General features: G+C 44.4%; 1 protein-coding gene across 20 annotated transcripts in view; it reads right to left on the bottom strand.

Moving 5' to 3' along the window:
• Positions 1 to 25886, bottom strand: part of TENM4 (teneurin transmembrane protein 4) — a 1797006-nt gene that overhangs the window by 930955 nt on the left and 840165 nt on the right. For all 20 annotated transcript variants that reach the window (XM_068266709.1, XM_068266713.1, XM_068266710.1 and 17 more), the window contains one exon: positions 22942 to 23027. The gene's annotated coding sequence lies outside the window, so the exon portion shown is untranslated. The remainder of the gene's footprint in view (positions 1 to 22941; positions 23028 to 25886) is intronic.

The raw sequence follows: 25886 nt of genomic DNA, 5'->3' as shown, positions 1-25886 counted from the left end.
AGTCTGGGGACTCCTCCCAGCACCCCTGGCTTCCCCATATCTCTTCAGTTAGGCAGCTATACTTACAAGTACGGATGGCCAATGAGGTGCAAATAATTCTGAGGTTGTGTAAAGTTTATGCTAAATGTATGAAAATTCATGCAACTTTAAAACTGGACAAGATGCTGCAGCTGGTGCATCTCTTTTGGATCCATTTCAAAGGTGCATACATTTGCATAGCATTACCATATATTTTGCATCAACTTGATATTATTAGAATCTTATTGACCATCCCTACTTACAAGTGTCTAAAGTGCAGAGCACACATGCAAGCAGGGGTGTAACTAGACTTCATTAGGCCCCCTGCAAAAATGAGAGCAAGGGGCCCCTTTGGTCCCGAACCACATGCGGGTCACATGATCGGGAGCCGGCGAATGGCTGCAGAGTGTTCTGCTATGAAGCAGGAAGCTGGAAAAAATTGACAGATGCTTCCACTGCTCACTGCTCTGCATGGCAGGAGGAAGTGGCAGGGTTTTTTTTGTGAGCAAACGAGGAGTTTTTTTTTTGCTAATTGGTTGCCCTTGCAGTTGCGGAGAGGGAGGAGGAGTGGCCTCTGGGCCCCCCTGCTATGGCAGGGGTCGCAGGGGTGATTGGTACGCTTATGCATGCAAGGACTGTTGCCAGGAAGGGTTTAGGCTTCGGGCAACAGCGCAGAGCCGAGGCTGTACAGATGTGTGGCTAGCCTCCAGGTTAGCAACGTATTCCGTTGTTATGCGGGGGGAGGCACATAAAGGAGTACATAGAGAAAGAGGAGTGATTGGGGAAAACATTGCCCTTGGCCAGCGCTCAGCCCAGTTGATCAGCTAGCCTCTTGGCTAGAGACGCATTTCTTCCTATGGAGGAGGGGGAAGGAGAATAAACGGCAAATTGGGGGTGGGGGAGCAGGGAGAACAATGCAGTGATGCGGGGTTTGGCATGCCAGACCTTTTGCAGTTGTTGTGTGGCTGCTGTACACTTGCTGATCTGATTCCTGATTCTCAACCAATGGTAGTTGTGATCACGCACCACGGCCAAATTCAGACCAGCATGTGCACGTGGTTTTGGCCTTCTACATCTGTAGTGGCTGAATGGAGTAAAGTGGCTGAAAGGAAAAATGGTTAAGGGCTCTGCCTCTGACACAGGAGACCTGGGTTCGAATCTCGGCTATGCCTGTTCAGTAAGCCAGCACCTATTCAGTAGGAGACCTTAGGCAAGTCTCCCTAACACTGCAACTGCCTATAGAGTGCGTCCTTGTGGCTGCAGCTCTGGCGCTTAGAGTCCGGCAGGAGAAAAGCGCTATATAAGAGTTCTGTGTTTGTTTTGTCTGTGTTAAGAAGACTGTTACCTGGCAGAGATCAACTTGGCCCCTCAGGCAACAGTTCAGGGCCAAGACTGTACAGACACATCGCTGGACTCCAGGCTAGCCATGCATCTGATACTACACAGGGAGTAAGAGTGTATGCACTAAATAGGGGAGCGAGAAAAAATGGACGCCCATTTTTGTTAATAAAATTATCGTTACTATCAACCAATATTCTCTGTTAAATATAAATGTTGTATATAATTGTGATATAATATTAGTATATTTTAACGAAATTTCACTACAACTTAACCTAACCCTACTCTCACAGAACCATCCCTGCCTGACCCCTAACCATAAAACCCCCCTTCCTGAGGCCTAACCCTAAACCCCCGCACCTCCCCAATGCCCAACCCTAAACCCCCCCTTCTTGATGCCAAACCCTAAAACCCCCCTTCCTGATGCCTAACCCTAAACCCCCCCCTTCCTTATGCCTAACCCCCCCAAAAAAACCTTCTTGATGTCTAACCCTAAACTCCCCTTCTTGGCGCATAACCCTAAAACCCCCTTCTTGACGCATAACCCTAAAACCCCTCTTTCTGATGCCTAACCCCAAAACCCCCCTCCTAACCTTATAATATTGAAAAAGATAAATGTAAAAACTATAACATTCAAAAATGAATCATTTATAAATACTAAACATTAAAAAGGTCAAAAACTACAACATTTTTATAACAATAAATACATTTCAAAAACTAGAACTTTATAATTTTCAAAATGATAATTGTCACACGCCAAATCGTGCATAGGCACAGATTTCATGCTGTGGTAAGAGAGGCAATGCATGGCACAAAACGGCTTCTAGCAGGTCAGGTGAGTGGGGAGAGCACACTGGATCTTTAGGCAATATTGGGAGACTTCTGTACGCATGCTAAATTCTCGCCCAAGGTAGACTTTATTGACCACCTTGGCCAAGTTTAATCTGTGTATCTAGCTCTACAGTTGTGGTGAAAAATAACCAAGGTGACATCATTCAAGAGAAAAACTCTGTGAACCCCGATGTTGCTATAAATTTGTCGAGGAAAATACTTGCCATGAATCTGCCTTGTTCCAATTTTTTTTTTAGCTGGATTTCAAACTGCAGAATAATAAAAGACGGTAAATAACGTTCATTATATCGTCTGCAGCTACACAAAATGCCAACTCTAAATAATCCCATGACACGCCAAGCCGTTACATCTGAAGTTCATGTATATTGATTATAAATGTCAGGTCAAATCGGGCCAGCCACACTTATGAGCGGTTAATGTGGACGTCAAGGACAGAAAAAGAAAACCATTGTGTCCTTTTAGCAAGGAAAAAAAACAATTCATATTTTTTTCAACATGATTTTATTCTTAACATTTAAAAATAAAAACCTTTTTTTTGGTTTTCAGAGAAACCCCGCTGGGGCGCTATGTCATTTCATTTAAGAAAGTCGGTCAGGCCATTCTAAACGTGTCAGGCGTCAATCACAGTAAGCCGCCGAAGAGGGAGAAAAAAATATCATAAGTTTTGTCTCATCAAAAGCCATCTTCACTCTTCAGTAGGCCCAGCTACAAATTGCCGGCTGAATTTAGCCGCTGAAACGTAAAGTCCGTTCAGGCCTCATTTTTTTCTCCTTTAGTCTAAAAAAAGGGACGCCGCGGCGAAGAAAACCAGCATGCCCGTCACAGTGTAGGCCAAACTATTGACTACAAGCCCGAAGAAAAGGCTTTGTTTCGCTTCTGACATAATCTGCCATGAACTTTTTGGCTCGGCCTGTCCGTTTCTCTTTCTCGTGTTTTCTGAGGTAAAAAATAACCCGGACAACCTTTCAATTAGCCAATAATGAATAGACATCGAGCACCTTTGAAGCCTCGGCTTGTCAGGCCTCTTGTTGGGGAGGTGTTGTTGCTGTTTCTGACAAGGACTCAACGAGCTGGTGGAAGGAAAGAAGAAAAAAAAAATATCTTGACAGAACTCAGCTGTGGTTTTGAAAACCTGATCTGAGAAGGTTCCCCGCGACGTGTTGGGCTGGCTGCTGGATTTCTGCATCTTTTGAAAGACACAGCTGGCGCCTTTGATGACTTTGGAAGGAATTTAAATTTGGAAGATATTTCTGACAGGGGGGAAAGAAAATCAAATATGGAAGTCAGCGGCAGATGTTGACATAAGTTAGGAACATGGAAACAATAGGTTCGAAAAGACTTTTTTTTTTTTTTTTTTAAATAATTGTGCTTTCTGTCAGTCACGGGTTACAATTTCGCAGCTTGCTTGGAACGAACACAAATAATGAAGCAGGTGCGTGTTTAAGTGAAATTCTGTATTTTTCCTAGAAAAAGGATGACATCTACAGGTTACCCATAGACACTGTAAGATATTTAAGATTAAACCGGGCCAATAGGGGCATTGTCTACATCCAAATAAAGCTATTGACAATGAAAGGGAAACTAACTGAAGTGAGAGGAGTATAGTAGCTGCAATATTTATTTCCTTTTAACTTCCAGATTTTAGGGTCTAAAAGTGATGCAATTTTTTCACAAGCTTTTAGACCAGGCATGGGCAAACTTGACCCTCCAGCTGTTAAGGAACTACAAGTCCCACAATGCATTGCAGGCATTATGTTTAATGTCTTACAGCCACAGTCATGACTCATAAAGGCAAATGGATTGTGGGACTTCACAGCTGGAGGGCCAAGTTTGCCCATGCCTGTTTTAGACCCTAAAAGCAGGGGGGGGGGGGGGGAAATCATGCCACTAGATAGATTTATGGCAGCCATGCACTTTACTCACCTCCCCTGGATCCAGTGCTGCAATTCTCCCTCAGTCCACAACATAGTGAGATCGCTGTCTCATCATGACCACAGACGGCAATCTCTCTCCAGAGGGACTGCGAGCCTCCGAGGACTGGAAGAAAAATGGCTACTGGCGTCTGGATCCCGGGGGAGGGGAGTTGCAAATGCCTGCTGCTCTGCAGGTACCTGCTGGAGGCTACCCTAAGGAGGTTAAACAATACCAGTTGCACGGTTAAATTTTGTCCAATTTTGAGTAAAAACATCCGATCTGCATGCTTGTTCGGGGTCTGTGGCTAACAGTATTAGAGGATCAGCAGCAGTGGTGGGCCGATATTTCACATATGATAAAGTTTGCATTGAAATTCTCAATTACGCATCGTAATGAGAAATTTCGGAGAAAATCGTAATCATTTTCATATGTAATAGTAATCATTCATAATTTCGCGTAATTTTTCACCTAATTTTCGCGTCATTTCACTAAATTTTGTACCGAATTTGGCAGTTATTACCAAAGCCCCCATACAGGCTATTGCTACCGAAATTGCTACATATGTTAAGGAGAATAGTGGGTACAAGTAAAAAAATAATTTTCAAAAAGACTGTGTAGTTTTTGAGAAAATCGATTTTAAATATGGAAAGAAAATGTGTTGTTTTTTTTAAAAAAAAAGATAATTTAGGAGTTTTAAAAACAATTTTTTTCTTGCATTTTTAAAATCGATTTTCTCAAAAACTACAAGGTCTTTTTGGAAAATTCATTTTTATTTTACTTATACCCACCATTCTCCTTAACATATGTAGCAATTTTGGTGTCAATAGCATGTATGGGAGCTCTGTTATTCACTGCTAAAGTCAGCATGAAATTATGCGGAAATTACGCAAAATTTTACACAAAATTACGAATGACTATGCGAAATCAATTGAATTTACGAATTGATTTGAGGACGGCACACGGAGTGAGCATGCTGTTTGCATCCAGGACGCTGGATTTTATCTAATGCTTTTATATGATTGGAAAATGTGAGTGCAATTTTTACTTTTTTACCAAATATTAAAGTTTACTGCGCAATGGAAGCATTTGTTTACTTTTTAAAGAAGCTGTGGACCTACAAGTCAGAAGTAAACCCATGCAAAACGCTTTCAGCTGTTTGTGAGTGGACAGCATTGTGATCTGGTGAGCGCTTTGGTTTACTGTTTGCCTGCACACAGGGTACGCTGCATGGTTGCTGTGCCTGCACGGGGAGAAGGTGGAGGTGCACCTATTGCAGAGAGATTACACTATGCTCTGTCACTTAACTTGTGGAATCGGAAGTTTCCCCTGGATCGGAAGCTATAACAGCCAAGAAGGAGGATCTATGAGCCACTGGTTCAATCATCAGGCTTTTACTGCTGTTTGTTATTGAGCAGCCACCTCATCTGGTGAGCACTTTGTATTTATAGCACAGGGTGCCACACTGAACTGGGGAAGTCTGCACAGAAAGGTGGAGGTGTGATGAGTTGTTAAGATACTGCACTATGTGGTGCCTTTTTTCCCTATATATGTGAAAGTGGAGAGGTTTCCGGGATCAGAGGGTACTGCAGCCGAGGGAGAATATTGGAGAGGTTTCCATGATCAGAGGTTACTGCAGCCGAGGGAGAATATTGGAGAAGTTTCCATGATCAGAGGTTACTGCAGCCGAGGGAGAATATGCTTGACTGCCTGGCTATATCAAAACAGGACCATATTGCTGTTTGTGATTGAGCAGCAATACCATCTGGTGAGCGCAGCTCAATTTGACGGTGTTACACTATATATATTTTTTCTGTCTTCCTTTTATGCACATATTGCCCCGGGGGTTGGTCACACAGAGAAGTACTGAGGTCATGTGCAGAGACTTTGAGATATAACCTGTGTGACCTGGCCCCCAGGGATACCGTATGAGCGCTTACACCACTGGACTGGTTTATTTGACTGTATTGCGGTGTGGCGAACCGGTGAAACAGAGGTGCAGGAACATTTATATATTTTAAGGTGGAGCGCAACATCTGGGTGAACTTTTGTAATTATATATAGGTGTATTTGTGAAAATGTACACAAATTTTGCGTAATCGTAATTAGCTGACTGGCCACGACCAGCCATCTTTGAGAGGGTTGCTGCTGACTGGAGGGTTGCGGAGGGGCGGCGTTGGCACAGGATGACAAGAAGCTCCATGTAAGTTAAAATGCGTTTTTCTTTTTCTATATACACTTAAAGTGAACCAGAGACAAAGCGGCCTCATGTTTTTCACCATATACTGTATATCAGTGGGAACATTAGAGAAAACACCTACCCTGCTCTCTGTTTCATTCTTCACTGCTCAGCCTGCTTGTTACCAGCTCTGATAAAATCCCCAACTGTGCATTCAGTCTGGCTTTGCTCAGGAATCATTATAGCTAAGTCTGTGTTCTCTAACGTCTTTTCAAGCCCAAGCCTGTCCCCTTCTGGCTATGCTTTCCTGTTCTGTATATTTGCAGCATCACAGAGAGCTGTGAGATGGGAGGAGCTGCTAATGTATGGGTATATTGAAAAGTTTTTTTGGTTTTTTTTTTAATCTACATTTGTTAGTCAGAAGAGGTTTTTAGAAATGGTGATTTCATTTTGCACATAGCCCACTAAATAATATGCTTTTCTGATAAACTGTGTTTTGCATGGAGTTTTAGTAAAAAAAACACAACAAATGGCACACCAGAGCGGCGAAAATACCAGGTATAGTATTTATTTTGTAAAATCTATCAGAGGATATGTTTATTTTGTACCAAAGCGTTCATCTGTGGTTTCCTTTAAAGCGGAATATAACCCTGCATTTCAACTTTGCTCTAAAACATTATTTACAGTATATTATATGCAACCAGCATTTATTTTTTATTACTAGACCAGCATTGGAAGGGTTACACAGGGCTTTAAAGTTACTGGAGATTTCTGCAGACGCATCCGAAGCTGAAATAGATACATTTTGTTTACATAAATGTATCTAAGTGTTGAATGTTACACACTTTGGCTGTCCTCCAGCTCAGTCAGAGAGAGTGAGTCACATTCAACACTTAGATACATTTATGTAAACAAAATGTATCTATTTCAGCTTCGGATGCGTCTGCAGAAATCTCCAGGAACTTTAAAACTCTGTGTAACCCTTCCAATGCTGGTCTAGTGAAAAAAAAAAATGCTGGTTGCATATAATATGCTGTAAATAATGTTTTAGAGCAAAGTTGAAATGCAGCCTATATTTGCTCAGTCCCACTTTTTTTTCTTTTTTTTTAATAGTGTGTGTCAAATAGCAGTTAAGAAGATAAAATCGAAAAGGCTTCCGAATCTGTGGCCCTCAAATCCTCTTTAACTAGACATCTTGACCTCGCCGGGAAAATATAGACCTGGGAAGATTTAAAGCAGCACTTGCTTGTTCCCGGCATTTCATCTCAATTCGCCACTCCGGAGATTGATGAAAAACTATTACAGGCAATGTGAGATATGGCCGGCCACAATGCCAACCTATTTGCTCGAAGGGGATTTCCAGGGCTCGGCTTGCACACCGCCTTAACAAATATCTAGATTGCCATCTGTACCTTTCTATAAGCTCATCATGGTCATCATCGCTGATGTGTAATGCGGCGGACGGGTAAGAAAAGTTTTTACGAGCGCAGAGAACTTCTCTGTAATGTGGCAGGCTTTAGGAGGGCTCATTAGCACTTAAAGTGTATGGCCGGATTCCAAGATTTTATGCACATCTGCTTTCTTACTACCGGCACAAGTTAAATAGCCCACACTGCAGGGATAAATAATGCTCAAGTAGCTTTTTTTTACAGGCCCCAAAATGCTGATCAGATGACCTGTGTGCCTTTTTGTAATGTGGCTTCAAATATCCTTGATTACTACAGACAGCCTTTGTGGGCAACGCTTAAGGTGCGTAAAGCACATACATACAATAATTGTTGGGTGAAATGGCCGATTTGACCAACGCACATTAGCGCAATAAGTGTGTGTATGAGGGTCGCCCCAAACGTTGGTTAAGGATCTGCTGTGTGTAGTTCGCAATGGCATGCCAATCATCTCATTCACCTGTTGGGGAGGTTGATAAGTGCTGGTTTTCTGAAGAATTCATTTCCGGATGAGGTAGGACTGGTGGTTCATTCCTATCTGTTTCATCTCTCTTGGGCTGCTGCCGAACTTTCTAACTAACAAGCAACAGTGTAGCATTCTCGAGCAGGCTCTTCTGTGGACACCTATATGTGTCCTCTGCAATCTCAAGTGGTAAACAGACCCACATAGGTGTCCACAGTAGAGCCTGCTCGAGTCTGCGTGGGTTTCCTATAGGCACTCTGGTTCCATCTCACATCCCAAAAACATACAGCTAAGTTAACTGGCCCTAGACTACGATGGACATATAACTATGGTAGGGATTAGATTGTGAGCCCTGCAGAAGATGCCAGCGGTATATAAATACTAAATAGGAGGAGGATGAAGCTTATCCTTAAAGGGAACCAGAGCCGAAGCACCCTTGTGTATTTTACCATATATATCAGTGGGAACCCCACTGCTAAAAGTGTCTGTTATCAGCTGTGATAAGAATCCCGGACTGAGCATTCAGTCTGGCTTTGCAGGGAATAATTATAGCTGAGTCATAGCAGAGCCACAAGGGGGCAGGCTTGGGTTTGGAAAAGACACCAGAGAAGACAGACTCAGCTATAATCTTTTCGTAGCAAAGCTAGACTGAGTGCTCAGTCGGGGATTCTTATCAGAGGTGATAACAGTCAGATTAAACAGAGAACAATGAAACAAAGAGCAGATTAGGTGTTTACTGTCATGTTCCCACTGATTTATAAGGTAAAATACAAGAGGGTGCTTCATCTCTGGTTCTCTTTAAAGAAAACCTGTACTGAAAATTAAAAGTCAAAATAACCATACACAATTCATACTTACCTCCTGTGTAGTCTACTCATTCTCCGCTCACGCGTCCTGTTTGTCCACTGCGATCAATGGAATTCTCTATCCTCCATTTTGAAAATGGCCATTACCCAATAACAGCTTTCTGATCAGCACACTGTTAAACTGTAACATCGCTCACTTGAGCCATAGGAAAACATGGACATTACCTGACACATCAGTTGTCCTCTCAGCTATAGCTGACAGCAACTGATATATTTCAGTTCTGACAAAATGTTATCAGAACTGGAAGGGATCGCTCTAAGAAGAAAATGGTGAGCGTCTGAGAGGAATTGGAATACTCTGTTCAGGTTCCCCTTAAAGGACACCCGAGGTGAAAATAAACTAATGAAATAAACGATTGTATCTCTCTTCCTTCTAAAAATTCCTTTTTAACCTCTTGAGGACCATGGTGTTAACACCCCCCCCCCCCCCCCCCAGTGACCAGGATATTTTCTGCTTAATTGGCCACTGCAGCTTTAAGGCAAAGCTGCAGGGCCGTACAACTCTGCACACAAGTGATTCCCCCCCCCCCTTTTCTCCCCACCAACAGAGCTCTCTGTTGGTGGGGTCTGATCGCCACCCCCCCCTCCGTGTTTATTTTTTTTAAATAAATATTTATTTGGGGTTTTTTTTGTAATATTTATTACTATTTTTTTTCCAAATCCCCTCCCTCCCCCCAGCCGGCCAATCACGGCGATCGGCTGTCATAGGCTTCTGCCTATGAGAGCTGATCGCTCTCTTGTCCCCCAGGGGGACAGCCGTGTGCTGATCGCAGCGCTGTACATGTAAATACACGACAGTTTCGCTGTTTAACAGTCTTCCGAGCGGCGATTGCCGCATGGAGACTAAAGGCGGAGCTCCGCTCCGCCCACCAAGCAGGAGATGCGCGCAGCCTGCGTGCGATCTCCTGCAAACTGCTGCCCCAGGACTTTATGCCGATCGGCGTAAGGCGGTCCTGGGGCTGCCGCCCCGGCCACGCCCATCAGCGTGACGCGGTCGGCAAGCAGTTAAGATATTCCAGTTTTATTTTATGTTTAAATCTACTTTTTAAAGAGACACTGAAGCGAGAATAATTCTCGCTTCAGAGCTCTAAAACGCCGCCATACCGCGGCTAAACGGGGGTCCCTTCACCCCCAACCCCCCCCCCCGCAAAATCAACGACCAAATTGGTCGTAGATTTTGCTGCTCCTAGAGGCAGGGCTAACGGCTGCAGCCCTGCCTCTAGTCGCGCCTATCAGCGGTGCATCGCCGCCTCTCCCCCGCCCCTCTCAGTGAAGGAAGACTGAGAGGGGTGGGGGAGAGGCGGAGATACGCGCTGACAGACGCGCGTGGGGCAGGGCTGCGGCGGTTAGCCCTGCCTCAACCAGGAAGAGATCCCCGGCTGCACGGAGGGGATTTCGGGGGGTAAGGCACCCCCGTTTAGCCGCGGGATAGCGACGTTTTAGCAGGGGCACACATGCCCCTGCTAACTATGAGCTCTGAAGCGAGATTTATTCTCACTTTAGAGTCTCTTTAAGCTTTAACTGTTTTATTGTTTTTGCTCAATGCTTCAATTTATTGAAATGTGCCAGAGCTCAAATCTATGAACTATTAACCCTATTTATCTCTTTCCTGCTCTCAGAAGCCATTTTCTGCTAAGAAAGTGTTTTATAGTTGTAATTTCTTATCACTGAGGGTCACAGTGTAGTCACTTCCTATCTGAGTCAGGACTGAGTCAGCCACTTACATACCGGATATTTAACTCTTTCAGGCAGAGAAAGAAAAAAGGAACACAGCCTAGTTATTTGTGTGCTTGGCACTGTACATACACATGTCTATCTCATCATGTCACATGTCACTCCGGGTGTCCTTTAACCCTCCTGGCGGTCTATTAAAAACCGCCAGGGGGCAGAGCAGCAGTTTTTACATTTTTTTTTTTTAAATCATGTAGCGAGCCTAGGGCTTGCTACATGATAGCCGCTGTGCAGCGGCATCCCCCCACCCGCTCCAATTGCCTCCGGCGATAGAGCCCGTCTGGAAATCTTGTTCTGAACGGGATTTCCATTAGGGCTTCCCCGTTGTGACGTCAAATCCACCCCTCAGCGCTGCCTGGCACTGATTGGCCAGGCAGCGCATGGGGTCTGGGGGGGGGGGGGGGGCGCGGTGGGTAGCGGCGAGTGCTAGCTGCGTGTAGCAAAATAAAAATTATGCAAATCGGCCCAGCAAGGCCTGAGAAATCCTCCTGCGCGGCTTACCCCCAGGAAGGTTAAAGGTGAATATGACAGGGCTTCAGGGGTATACAAATTAGGCCTTAAAATAGTAACACACCTATAGAATATACTGTATGGAGTGCTGAGCTTTCTTTGATTCCGAAAGAAAGCAGCAGATTTCCTTGTAAAACATATGGGGCTTGATTCACAAAGCGGTGCTAACTGTTAGCACGCCTGTGAAAAACCCCTTAGCACGTATAAACCAGCTTCTCACGCACAAAACGTTACGCCTGCAAAACTTTATGCGTGTAAAACTTTACGCGTGCACTGCACAGAGCGCAGGGCGCTCCGCGCGAAGTGCCCATTAAAGCCTATGGGACTTAGCGCGCACATAGGACTTTGCGCGTGGTACTTAGCGCGCGATCTGATTGAGACAACCGGTGCTAACTTACTTAGCACCCTGGTTAGCGTGCCTAAAGACTTTAGACGTGCTAAGTAGGTTAGCACCGCATAGTGAATCAAGCCCATGGAGGGTTAATTGATACACAGTAATGCATCTCAGGGACATCCCAAACTACAGCACAATATTCCTGCTGCAGGTAGCTGATGCCACAGTTGGTGTCACCTGCGCTGACAGGCGCGCCGCATCTGCTGGTTATTTCGAGTCTACAGATAAAGACTTATTATTTCCAGCCTAGGACGCCCTGTCTCCGACGCCGGCGTTCCACTTGTGAGGTCTAGCTGGTTGCTGACATGAAGCATCCATTACTATGGCTAATAAGGAATTTTCCTCTGCGGAGGAATGAGATCCAGGGGGGACCCCTGTGGAAGAATCCACTTCTCCTGAAACGCCAGCACAGCGGGACCCTACCCTTATTAGTGACTTCATTATCGCAGCGCGCAGGAAAGGAAAAATTACAGCAGCGGGGAAGGCTTTGTCACGGGGTGACATGCTCTACATACAGGTAACGAGGGAAGTCGGCAATATAATCCAGGGAACAATGTAGGATGGAATTCACTAGTAACGTGCTGTAGCTCATGCAGTTTCTTTCTCTTTCTGCAGAGCTCCGGTGTCAGTGTGTGCCGCCATTTTTAAAGGTCAGTGTCACTCAGAACTCATATTTCAATATTGTGCGGATGCTGACAAGACAAATCGTACGCTGGATTCTGACAGCTCTTGAGAACTCCACAGGTAAAGTATCCCCACCAGATGATCCAGTATGGAAGAATACAGAAAATGCATAGTCTACAATGTCTGCGATGGGATCAGAACCGAGGGGGGGTAGTGTAGTAGGGATTGCACAACTGATCCAGGGATTTTATCTGATTCCCATCTGGAGTCGGGAAGGAATTTTTTTCCCTTTTGGGGCTAATTGGACCATGCCTTGTAAGGGTTTTTCGCCATCCTCTGGATCAACAGGGATATGTGAGGGAGCAGGCTGGTTTTGTACTTTGTTCCCTGGTTGAACTCCATGGACGTATGTCTTTTTTCAACCCAAATAACTATGTAACTATGTAACTCACTCAGCTTTCATTCCCCTATTGTGTTTGTTTTCAAAAGATTTTTATTAGCGGAAGACATGTTAAACAAACCAGGTTAATGGTGTCGAGTGAGTGTACAACCGCATTTGTGTTTGAAGCAGAGAGGAATAAGAAAAGGGGATACATGGCAGTGACTGCAAGCCAGATAACTAGAGATTAAGATGTTGGGAGGGTTGGGGGCCCTGTGGCCCTCTTAGTCTAATAGCAATCAGTGTGTGACGGCTGGGGTGGGTGGGAGGGCTGGAGGGGTGCACTATGGTGTCCCAGCCTTGGGTGCTGGAGGACCTTGTCCCGGCTCTGAATGGGGTATACAGTACATAATTAGTGTTGATGGTTGGATTCTGCATCTTTTGATTCGGAACTTGAACAAGCACATTCAGCACTAGTTCTCTAGTCCAAATTTCCAGCACCCCCAAATCAATCTGTAAACAATGTGAAGAGACTGGGGATTCCACAAATGATATCTGTATTCAAGCAGGCTTGTGTCTGCTTGTCTGCTTGAATAAAGATAACATTCTTGAACCTCTTGGTTGACCATGCCAACTTCATCGCTTTACTCTTTATCTAACTGCTGAGATGTGGAAGCCCGACGTTCAGGACCCCCCCCCCCCCCCCCCAGACCTTTGTTTACTTATGTGTTCCCTATCTTTCCTCCCTATTCTTACCTTATGCCTTATGCTGGGTACACACTGTAAGTTTTTCCTCCCGATAGATGGATTTGCTAGATAATTTCCGACATGTTCAATATTCCTTCTGATTGATTCTGCGCTCAATTTCTCATAGAAGTGAATTTAAAAAGATAAGAAAAACGAGCGGAATTGAGCGCTGAATCATGCGGAGAATCGAGCAGAAAAATCAATTGGGTGGAAAATCGAGCAGAAAAGCGTATTGTGTGTACACAGCATTAGGGGTAGTTCACGTTGCGGTGCGCTGGGCTGGAAGTACCCTATCTAACGCAAATGCATACCTGCGTTACTGTGCGGCTCCTGTGGTGGACCTGAAGTTATGTACGCCTACGGCAACGCGTGTTTTTTTTAAATGCCTGCCGTAAGTTTTACAAATCGCACATGCACAGGAGCGTATTTGAGCAATACAATTCCATGCACATCATCGATTTGGCCACAGGAAATGAGCGTCACTTCCTGATTGGCAGGCTGCCAGTCGGGGATAACTGTGTGCTAATACAGGAATCCCTGAATGCCTGGTTTTGGAAGTTCAGTCCCTTGACCGCACCGCTACTCCACAGTGTGTGCCGGCCCTAGACCTGGATCACATTGTAACAAAAACTGGTCTGTTTTGCGGACTGTAACGGAATGATGCCTAATGGAGGTGAATAGATCCTGTTATTCAATCGGAGTAGTTCGCATATCTCCCTTTGGACCGATCCGAACGGATCGCAAGTTTAGGTCTGCAGCGGATCAAGGCATCCATGGTATAGGCCGCGCTCTAACGGAACAGAGGATCACAGATGGGAAACTGATGCCTTCCAAAAACGGATCCATTCCACTGATCAGTTTTTACACGGATCAGCTTTTCACCAGTGCAAGTATGAACCGGGCCTAAGAACATCCCCGTGTATATTGATCCTCAAATATCCTTGTCTGCTATTATGCTTTATATGCATAACCTGTATTAGAGTATTGAAACAAGTAATTGTACTTTTTGTACTGCTGTGACTCAATAAAACAATAAAAAAAAAAAAAAGAAAGAGAAAGATAACATTTACCAAAATGCTAGTCTCAGAGGAGCCAGATGATTGCGGGGATGACATTTGCATTTGCATTTGCGTTTGCCATAGAAAGAGAGAAAAATCTTTGCAGAGTCCCCCTTTATTGGCTTTCCTAAGTGCTTGTTAACATCACGTTGTTTGATCAACAAACGACTTTGTGCTCCCTCGCCAGACCAAGTGGTGACACTGTGTAATTTGGCTGAACAAGCTCGAAACATGTCAAGCCAGACTGAGTAGCTCGTGATTACATCTTCATCGGATGGACAAGACTGTGGTCCCATTTTACTCGCTGCCATCTCTGGAAGAGTTTGAAAGCTGCCTGGAGTGAAGCAAAACATGTTCTGTCCCTTGGCCAGATCCGTAATGACTGAGCCTTTAATCCTGCTGGCTTTTTTCTTTCTTGGCACTTTTCAAATGATGGACAAATTAAGAAGCCAATTCAAGGGCTTCCCTGCCTTTCATTTTTTTTTTCTCTTCTTCTTCTCCACTCCACGGTGGCGACGGTGATAATTAATCTCCCTCAGTCTGCCTGGATTTTAGATGTAAATCACCTCAGTCCAGATAATATCCGAAGAGAAGATCTTTCGGATGAAACCGACTAATCATAATTTTACGCCGAGACGACCTGCCATGTTGTGTCAAGAAGAAAATATTCAACGTTATGCTCCATTGGACGGACGGGAAAATACAAATGTGTAACATAATCTAACATCCTGTTTTTATCAAGAGCCCTTGAATGTTGTCAAGACTTACGATTACACGGCAAACAGTCAACAAGTCATTGAAAGGGATGAGTGTCTTTGCAACTGTTACGCAGAAGAGAGGATATTGACCTGGATACTTAGACTAGAATTAAGTTCCGTTTTTAGCCAAGAACAGTGTATGTTTTGTAAAGGCTCAAGTTGAGTTTGGCACGAGATAATGGCGATAGTAATAACGTAGTATTGGTAATATCATGTTACCGATACTATACTACGTAGCACATATTAAACTTGGATACATAAAGTGCACACTCCATTGGCTTGATTCACTAAGACAAATAGCATGCCTTATCTGAGTTAACGCGCCTTATCAGAGATAACACGCCTTATCAAAATTAACATGCCTTATCAAAGTCAACACGCCTTATCAGAGTAGCATAGCGAGCGCTACAGGCTCAGGGCAGGAAGAGTGGAGCTTTGGTCATTGCCAGTTAGCAGGCATAAGTCCGTAGCACTAGCTATGCTACTCTGATAAGGAGTGTTCACTTTGATAAGGAGTGCTATCTCTGATAAGGTGTGTTATCTCTAATAAGGAGTGTTAACTTGGATAAGGTATGCTATTTGTCTTAGAGAATCAAGCCCCAAGTATTAACATATCCTTCCCCTACCCTATTCTCTCATACTAGCCCTCCTACTGATACAGGTAACAGTAATCATCCAACTGATATACCGAGCACTAACCTTTCTTCCAATACACCTAACATTAGCCTCCCTAACAATACGCCTAACTCTAAACTTCCTAACAATACATCTATCAACTAACTTTCCTACTGTTATGTCTAACAATACGTCTATCACTAACCTTCCTACCAGTATTCCTAACACTAACCTTCCTATCAGTACATCTCGCCTATCACGAACCTTCCTACCGTTATACCTAACACTAACCTTTCTAACAATACGTCTATCACTAACCTTCCTACCAGTATTCCTAACACTAACCTTCCTATCAGTACATCTTGCCTATCACGAACCTTCCTACCGTTATACCTAACACTAACCTTTCTAACAATACGTCTATCACTAACCTTCCTACCAGTATTCCTAACACTAACCTTCCTATCAGTACATCTCGCCTATCACGAACCTTCCTACCGTTATACCTAACACTAACCTTTATAACAATACGTCTATCACTAACCTTTCTACCAGTATTCCTAACACTAACCTTCCTATCAGTACATCTCGTCTATCACGAGCCTTCCTACCGTTATACCTAACACTAACCTTCCTAACAATATGTCTATCACTAAACTTCCTAACAATACATCTATCACTAACCTTAAGCTGGGTCTACACGTGCCGATGTTTCTTATCAATCGAGGAGCTGATGCGGCTCGATTGATAAGATCCGACAGGTCCGATCTCGCCGCGGCCGATTCCCCGCTCGTTCCCCGCGAGCGGACAATAGCGGGAAATCGAGCGGAAGATAAGCGGCGCCGGCGGGGACGAGCGGGTATCGCATCCGACGCACGCGCGGAGGAGCGGGGACGCGGCAGATATGTGCGGGGATGCAGAAGAGTTGATCCGGCGGCTAATGGAGCCGCCGGATCGCTCTGTGTAGATGGAGCATAACTAGTGATACACCAAGCACTAACCTCCCTATCAATACATCTATCACTACCCTACTCCCGACACACCTAGCACTAACCTTACTACCTATTCCTAACACTAACCTTCCTACCCACCCAGTCAGGGGCAATACTATATTCATCTGGGCCCCCAGCAAACTCTAACCTCCCCCCCCCCCGACACCCAACCCCTTTGTTGCAACCCTTCCCTCTGACTTATCCTCCCTTCCCCCTTGCAGACTGCAGGGGAGCTGTGTAAATATATTAACCTCCTCTTGTCACGCCTGGCCTCCTCTTTCTTCCAGTGCCACTTGCTCGGCTACATGCCTGGGAGCCAGAGGGTGGCAGCTTGAGGAAGTTGCTGCCAAGAGCGACAAGGAGGAGAAGCAACGCGAGGCGGTAAATACTTCATGTACACAGGAAGAGGAGGGGCGGAGTCACAGACTTTAGTTGGGCTGACAGTGGCACAACAGAGGGGGCACAGAGAGGACACCACAGGCAGGATCGCTCTGGCATCACAATAATGTTATATGCCTGTGCAGAGCATTCCCGGCCACGTTCGTACACTATAGGGCGTGTCCAGCCGCAGTGATGCCCGAGCCGGCCGACCAGGAAGAGGGTGCCCGGGGGCATTTAGGAGGATTGGAGGGGCAGATTGGAGAATGGGGGAGCATCAGGACAGCTCACCATACATGCCTGCTCCCCCCATTCCTGGTGATTGGCCAGTCTGGTTCCAGCTCCCCTGTCTGATTAGTCACGGCAGGTTCCAGCGGCAGAACGAGGATGGGGATTCTGGGATGCATGTAGGGTAGTGTGTGCCAGGAACGCGGGCGGGAGAGCGGAGAGGAGGCAGGTGAACCAAACTGTTTGTTTAAACGTCACCCCACAGATTTTGCCAACTGATTTACATGATTCAGATGGCGTCATGGTACAGTATGCATACATACATACTGTATATCAAACATATACATTGACACGTGCTTACATGCATGCACATCTGTCTACACACAGTGGCAAACATTCATACATCTGCACAGGCCGCTTTCATTACTGAGCAGGAGATTTGGGTGCAGCCGCCACCACCATAGGCTGTAATAGGAATTACATCATTAATAGGAAATCCACAGATACACTGCATCAATTGAAACATCTGCCAACATGACTCACTCCTCTCCCAGCACATTCCATGAAACTGTGATGTCCATAGCGGCTTCCTCCTTTCTTCACAGTGCTACCTGGATCCTGATTCCTCACCAGCAGGAGCAGCCATGCAATAGGGAGGGGAGGAGGGCTGCTTCCTTAGACCTTTTCTTCCAAGCTAGTCCTGTACAGTGCAAGTGTACACAGGAAAGAAGCAGAATGCTTGTTAACTCCTCTGTCTTACTGAACTCCTGCACAGTATGCAGGCAAGGTGTCATAAACCATAAGACGAGAGTGTGCAATGTGCACTCTGACCAGTAGGTGGCAATCAAAGCATATGCCTAAGTGACCTATGCATAGAAACAGCCATACCTGCTGTGATAGTGGGGCCGAGTGACAAATTGGAATCAGTGGTGGGTGGTATCAGAGGCCACTGTACAACCACTAGATTCTGGTGAGAGGGGGCCAAGGCAGGGAGGGAGAGGAGTAAGAAGGGGGAGAAGGCTGCAGGCTGTGTACACAGAACAGCCTACAGTTCTCTGCTGCAGCAGTCAACTTAATAGTTTGCAAAGACTTACATTTTGTCCTGAGCCCTCGCCGCAGCTCTGCTCACCGCTGGTGGTCCTGGGTCCCCTCCGGTGCAGGATTCCTACTGCGCCTGCGCAGTTCAGATGCTGACGTCATCTGAACTGTACAGCGCAGGCGCAGAACTACTGCACCTCTGCTGTACAGTCCAGATGACGTCAGCGCGACCAGTGAACCGCACGCTGGAGCGCAGAGGAAGCCGACCCGGTAGGCGACCTGACGATGGCTTCTCCACCGGAGGGGACCGGGAGCCACCGAAGCTGCGGCGAGGGCACAGGACAGATGCTAGGAGCTGGAAGAAGCCCCAGGTAAGTGGATTTTTTATTTTTAAATTCCTCGGACCTTCCCTTTAACTCCTATCCATAGGGTAGGGGGAGGTGGCATTGCTGAAGAGCGCCTACATCTGATGGCCCCATGAAAGTTTTGCAATGGAGACCCATGATCTCCAACTATGCCACTCACAGCCACTAACATCTTTATACAGTAACCTGCACTCTGCGTATTTATACAGTAAGAACGTTTCCGTGGACCAGAATTTCCAAACAAGACCCCCTTCCCAACAAAGAGCATCTGTGTCGGGCTTCCACCAGCAGACAGAACTGGGATTACCTTTTGTTGGATCTGACAGCTGAAAGGTTTTGAGTGATTAATTACGTTGCGAATTGAGGCGCAAAGGAAAATAATCAACAAAACACCCCTTCATTAAAAAAAAAAAAAAAAACCTGCAAAATAATGTGATACAGACCTCTATTCACTCGCCAAAACAGAGAGAAAAAGTACTGGGTGATTTACAGTACCGGGATGGAAATTTCAACCCGTCGCAAAGTTAACTTTGTTAGCAGCAACCGTAAAAGGCGGGTAAAGAAAAATCTTCTATGCAAATGTTATTAGGAAGTGGGGAAATGGGGCGCGAACGGCAGTCAGCACTGAAAGTTTATTGTCTTCCGCACAAAGGACGGATCCCGCTTGAGCCGCGCTTGTCATCTAGTTTGCATACTCTTTCTTTGGCTTAATTGTCATTATGCAGGAAACTTATCTGGTGGGCCATGGGAACGAAAAGGCAGGCCTTTGAACAGGCAGAGTCCAATTAAAGACCAATTATCTGTCTTTTACCGCACTTGCCTTGTCTCAGAAACAGAGCATGCTGGAAAAAGAAAAAAATGAAATAAGAAAATGCGGTCGGAGCTTGTCTACATTTCTCATAAAAGTACGTGTAAAACCAGCCGGGGATTCGGCCGAGCCGCTTGTCTATTCAAGGCCTAAAGTGGATGATGTGAAAAGCGTGATCGCGAGGGTATTTTTTTTTTTATTCTCCCCTTTCACCGGCAAGCAGCAGCGGTTCCCATACGCCGCCGTGGAGTGAGATGTCAGAGGAGGATGTCAGTGCGGCCTAATACAGCACACGGCAAATGAGGAGAGGTGATGAAACGTAAAAACCAGAGCAGGATCATCAGCCAGACAACCTAAACAGGTGCCTGGGGCCCAGGGCCGGATTTACCATAAGGCACAGTAGGCACGTGCCTACAGGTGCCTGATGATGGAAAGGCAGCACACTCCCGTCCCCAAGTGCCTCCCGCCCTCCTTCCCTATGTAGAGCCCCTAGCGGAGCGTAAAGGAGAGGTTACTCACTCAGCTCTCGCCATTCCACTGATGGTACCTCTGCCTACCTAATACTAAGGGGCACGTTAGCTACCTATGACAGGCAAGGGAAGTAAGGGAGAAGTGACAGCTGGGCCAGCCAGCACACTTGCGTTGCAGTTTGGTGGGAGAACGTAGGTTCATGGAGAGTGAAGTCTATGGTGCCAGGACATCTGTGCCTACAGGCTCCTGTGAGGTAAATCTGGGACTGCTGGGGCCTAGTGGGCGTCAAGGGGCCCACCAGGCACCTTCTCTGACTTCTCTCCACTACCTTACAAAAAGGACCAAAAGGGGGCCCCAAATCTACTACATTGCCTTGGGGCCCCATTACATCTTAAGCCATCTCTGGTAAAAACCCAGAAATCCAGGCACATCACCTCTAGTTAGGCCATTTAAATAAGTTATTAGGGAGGTGCTATAGCTGTCACACCCACTTTAGCACCTCCCTGATAACTTATTTAAATGTTCTAACTTGAGGCAATGAGCCTGGATTTATGGAAATTTTTTGTTTTGTAATTAACCCTTGTGGCCAGGGTTTAATCCAGTGCACCATTATTAGTATACACACAGCTTTTGCTGGTGTGTGCCAGTGGTGGGCCGAAATTTTGCAAATGCAAAATTTCACATCGAAATGCATATATGCATCGTAATCAAAATGTGAAATTTCAGGGAAAATCGTAATTAATTTGTATGTAATTGTAATATTTCAAAATTTCACATAATTTTTAGCGCAATTTCATGAAATTTTATGCCGAAAATTGCCGTTTATAGCAAAGCTCCCATACATGCTATTGCTACCAAAATTACTACATATGTTAAAGAGAATATTGGGTTCAAGTCAAAAAAATAGAATTTTTCAAAAAGACATTGTAGTTTTTGAGAAAATCGATGTTAAATATGAAAAGAAAAATGGTATTCTAATTTTTCAGTTTAAAAACCATTTTTTTTGGTCTTTTTGGAAAATTCTTTCACTACCATGTATGGAGGCTTTTATTCACTGCCAAATTTGGCACGAAATAACACGAAAATTACGCTAAATTTTAAGTAAAATTATGAATCACTATAAAAAAACGATTACATTTTCAAATCGTAATTGTTCCTAGATGATAAAGATGATTTAAATGCATTTGTATTAACATTTGCATGTGAGCGTGCAAAGGGTTAACCGTCTTGTGACTGTCAATGTAAAAACCGACATCGTGCTTAGAGTGGACTCGGACTCTTGAAAAGTCTTTATTTAACCTATATTGCACACAGTGATCTGAGTTTGTTTAGGCAGATCAACTTGTCTAAATGGTTCTTATCAGCCCACCATTGCAGGGACCCTCTAAACATATCTGACAATAGCTTGTTGGTTTCGCGGCCGTGCTCCCCTTTATGTACGAGCGCGGCTGTAGTGCACATGTGTGAGTACAGTCACTCACAAGTGATGTATTTGCTCTCATGCAGCATGGCCGTGGTCGCACAGGAAGTGGAGCGCGGCTGCATATTAGAAGAGAGCCCTGGAGCAGGAGGCGGTGGGAAGTCTCTGAACCATCTTTTTAAACCGAACACATCCCCTTCATCCGGGCTGGCGGCCTCATGACGGGCACTGTTTCAAGGCTGAAGATAACAATGAAAGATTACTGCTTTGGGTGCCACTTATTGTTTTTTTTTGTTTGTTTGTTTGTTTCATACAGATGTTGTCAATATTAAATCACAAAACAGTAGCTTTGTTTGCTTGTATTGTAAGAAGTATGAGGTTGACTTTGGCGCTTTGAGTCCGCCAGGAGAAAAGCGCTATATAAGTGTTTGTCTTTTGTCTTTGACTAAAATTCCCCTATATAGATAGATGTATAGATATATAGATTTAGATAAATATAGTTACATAGTTACATAGTTATTTTGGTTGAAAAAAGACAAACGTCCATCGAGTTCAACCAGTATAAAGTACAACACCAGCCTACTCCCTCACATATCCCTGTTGATCCAGAGGAAGGCGAAAAACCCTTACAAGGCATGCTCCAATTAGCCCCAAAAGGGAAAAATTCCTTCCCGATTCCAGATGGCAGTCAGATAAAATCCCTGGATTTAAATAGATATATTTATTTTATACTACCCTTATTGTTTTACCTTTTTTTAAACAGTTGTCGTATATACTCGCCTATAAGCCGACCCACATATAAGCCGAGGCACCCACTTTTCTCTTTGAAACCAGGAAAAAGTGATTGACTCATGTATAAACCCCCTCCCCAATATAGCCCCCTCCACAGTAGCCAGATGTGCTCCCAGTACAAATAAGCCCCCCCACCCCATAGCCAGATGTGTCATAAGACGCCACTAGATGGTGTCATAGATATGAGGCACAACGATTGCCACACAGGAAGAATCCCCCATCATTGCACTGCTGAGACATTGCTCGCAGACTCTGCTCCACAAGCCAGGGGACACGGGAAGTCTTGAGCAGCACTCTCTGCACACCATGTTGCAGGGGATGCGGGGCACGGACACAGCAGGGGATACAGCAGGTGCAAGATCTTTACGCTCCACTGCCAGTAACAAAACCTGCTCTCCCAGGTTTTTGTAAAAATAAAAAAAATAAATCTAAATATCAGTCAGTATGCAACCTTTGTAAAAGGTATGCAAAATGTAAATAAAAATGACCAACACTCGTTACATGTTCTTGTCAGTTTTTGGGGTAGTATTTTGATTTTAAAAAGCATTGAAAACCTCTTACTTTTGCTTTACAGTCCTCAGGAGTCACCCATGAAATAGAGGCAATGTTGTCTCTTCTAATGGTAAAAGGAGTCTGCTTCAGTCTACCTGTGAGAAGGAAACACAGTTGTTATAATTGGTGGTAGTATTATTATTATTATTATTACTACATATAAAGTGCCAATTTATTATGCAGTGCTAAATGCTGGATCATAGGATTCAAATGTTAAATAGAAACTCCGACCTAGAATTGAACTTTATCCCAATCAGTAGCTGATACCCCCTTTTACGTGAGAAATCTATTCTTTTTCACAAACAGACCATCAGGGGGCGCTGTATGACTGATATTGTGGTGAAACCCCTCCCACAACAAACTCTGAGGACTGTGGCACTCCTGGCAGTTTCCTGTCCGTGAACCTTGTTGCATTGTGGAAAATAGCTGTTTACAGCTGTTTCCAACTGCCAAAAAACCATGCAGCAGCTACATCACCTGCCAACAGCAAAAATGTCACCATGTGATAAATGTCAGAATGTAAATCAGGGATTTAAAATATTTTACAATGCGCAAACACTGACTAAAGCATTTATACATAATGATTGTAAAAATGAAGCACTTTTTTTATTACATTATTTTCACTGGAGTTCCTCTTTAAACACGCACAAAAACACAATCCACAGAACACAATGAGAATCTGCCCCATCTGGCTTCTTGCAATCTTAAGATGGGTACCCACAGAAGGATAAGATTGAGGAATACCACTGCCGAACAATCGTTCTCCAAACAACGGAATGCAAATGATCGTACAAACAATATTTTCACTGAAGTCCATTGATTTTACCAAAAATCTGAATGATCAATTCCCATATGGCTGTCTCTAACTGTGGTGTAATGAATTTTCCTTAAATGATCGTTACACAATATTGCGTAAAACCAACGATTGTCAGAATGACAGACAATATCTTTCAGTGGGTAGGGACCTTAATGTTAGAGATTTAACAACATTATTGCAGTATAGTAAAACAACCACAAGATATCACTGACTGTAAAATGTGATGATGCTCTTTATAGGATTGTTATTTCCTGTATTCTCTGTGCTCCTCTCTGTTCTAAGTAAGCTGTATTATCTGATGGTGGTGTATGATTTTTCTCTGCACATTTTCTTCAGTAAAGAGTTTTAACTTGTTATACGGGGTGTCCATCTGTGTGTACAGAACCCTCTGCTCCATCACTTAAATCCTGGTTCAATTTTGTAGCGATTTCTACTACCATTTTTTTGTTCAATGAATGTCAATTTTTGAACGTGTTTGTGTTTTGCCTTTTGCAGATTGGCCAGGAAGTACCTTCTGAACTGGAAGTGGGAATAAATACAAAGCTTTCTGGGGAAAAGCGCTTGGAAAATCGCTCTAGACAACATTTTTATGGTGATTTGATGGCTTTCCTATCCGATCAAAGCAAGTGCTGGAGAAATGCACCAGGCCCTGCATTTGTGATTTTTTTTTAAATCAGGCAGTCATTATTGGTTGACTTTATTCTAGCGTGTGTGTGGGCCTTAAGGTATCCATTCGAAGTATAGTTTACTGTTCTACTTCATAGATTTGGTAAGATTGTACAATCAAGATTGTATCATTAACGGGCACCTCTGGGGATACAGGGACATGAGATATGGCATGTTTAGATCTGTGCCTGTAGATTTGTTTAAGGCTGCATTTCTACTTGTGCGGTGGGAATCGTTGCGGGAAAAATTTGCATGCGGATGCGAATTTCACACGCGGGTCTACGCGAATTTTCATACGAATTCGCATGGATGACGATGTATGCGAATTTAACCATGGCAGTGCTGGTGTGATTTTCCATTGTTTCTATGCGAATTCGCATGAAAATTCGCATACCCAAACCGCATGCGAATTACCTATTAAATACATTGTATGCGATTCTGATGGCTCTGCCGTGTGAATTTTTTCTGCACAGAAAAACGCAAAGGAATCCTGACAAGTGGAAACATTCCCGTCCACTTGTATTGCTATACGAATTTGCATGCCAAAAACTCATGCAAATTCGCGATAGTGGAAATGGGCCCTTAACCTTACATTTTTCCCGGAGCCTCTCTTTAAATGTTGATAAGTATGCAGGACCTAATTAAGATATCTTTCCGACTCTCTTCCTTCTACCAAATTAGGCATTTCACAATTATTTAGTCAGTAGAGAAACACAAGACTCTGCTTTTTTTTCTCATCACAAAATGTCCCATTTCCGGGCTGTTTATGTGTAAACCTTGTTATGCAGGTCCCAGGTGCATTAGCTGCGGAGGTCTATATTTACTGCAACCCCTGTGCGAAAACTCTTCTAGAAAGAGACTTTGCACAGTAAACGCTGGCTGGGGCTGAATGGCAGGAAGAAAAAAAAACACCCCTGACTTTTACCCCGAGAATGTTCTCATTATTTTGTTCTCCTGCGGAGGACGCGGAGCCCAGTGTCGGCTGAACTGAAATGATCTTCGTTAAGCCACATGCCTGGGCCACAGCGGCTCGGAGCAGACACGGGCATTTTTCCAGGGCCAGACTCACAGTCTGTAAACTTTCTGATGCTTATTCCATTATTGCACCAAATACAGATTATTTGGATGCTTACTGTGACCAACAAGTGTGTTTACTTAAAGCACACGTTTCGCTAAGGCAGGACTTTGTAAATAAAAAGAAAAGTGTCACTAGTGGGGGGACATCCCCTACTGCCAGGCCCGGCGCTACCATAGAGGCAGAGGAGGCAGCTGCCCCAGGGCCCCAGAGCTTGTAGGGGCCCCCAGTGGCTACAAGAGGAAAAAAAAATTCAAACCGGCCTTATAGTTTTTGAGAAAATTGATTTTAAAGTTTCAAAGGAAAAAAAAATAGACATTTAAAAACCTGCTGACTTTAATGGTTGATAGCAAATCCACCTTAAATGCTAGAAACCTTAAATTTGCAGAATATGTT

The sequence above is a fragment of the Hyperolius riggenbachi genome, chromosome 2, assembly GCF_040937935.1.
Source record: "Hyperolius riggenbachi isolate aHypRig1 chromosome 2, aHypRig1.pri, whole genome shotgun sequence".
NCBI lineage: Eukaryota > Metazoa > Chordata > Amphibia > Anura > Hyperoliidae > Hyperolius > Hyperolius riggenbachi.
Note: the sequence above shows the minus strand (reverse complement) of the source record. Positions and strands in the feature narration are given on the sequence as shown.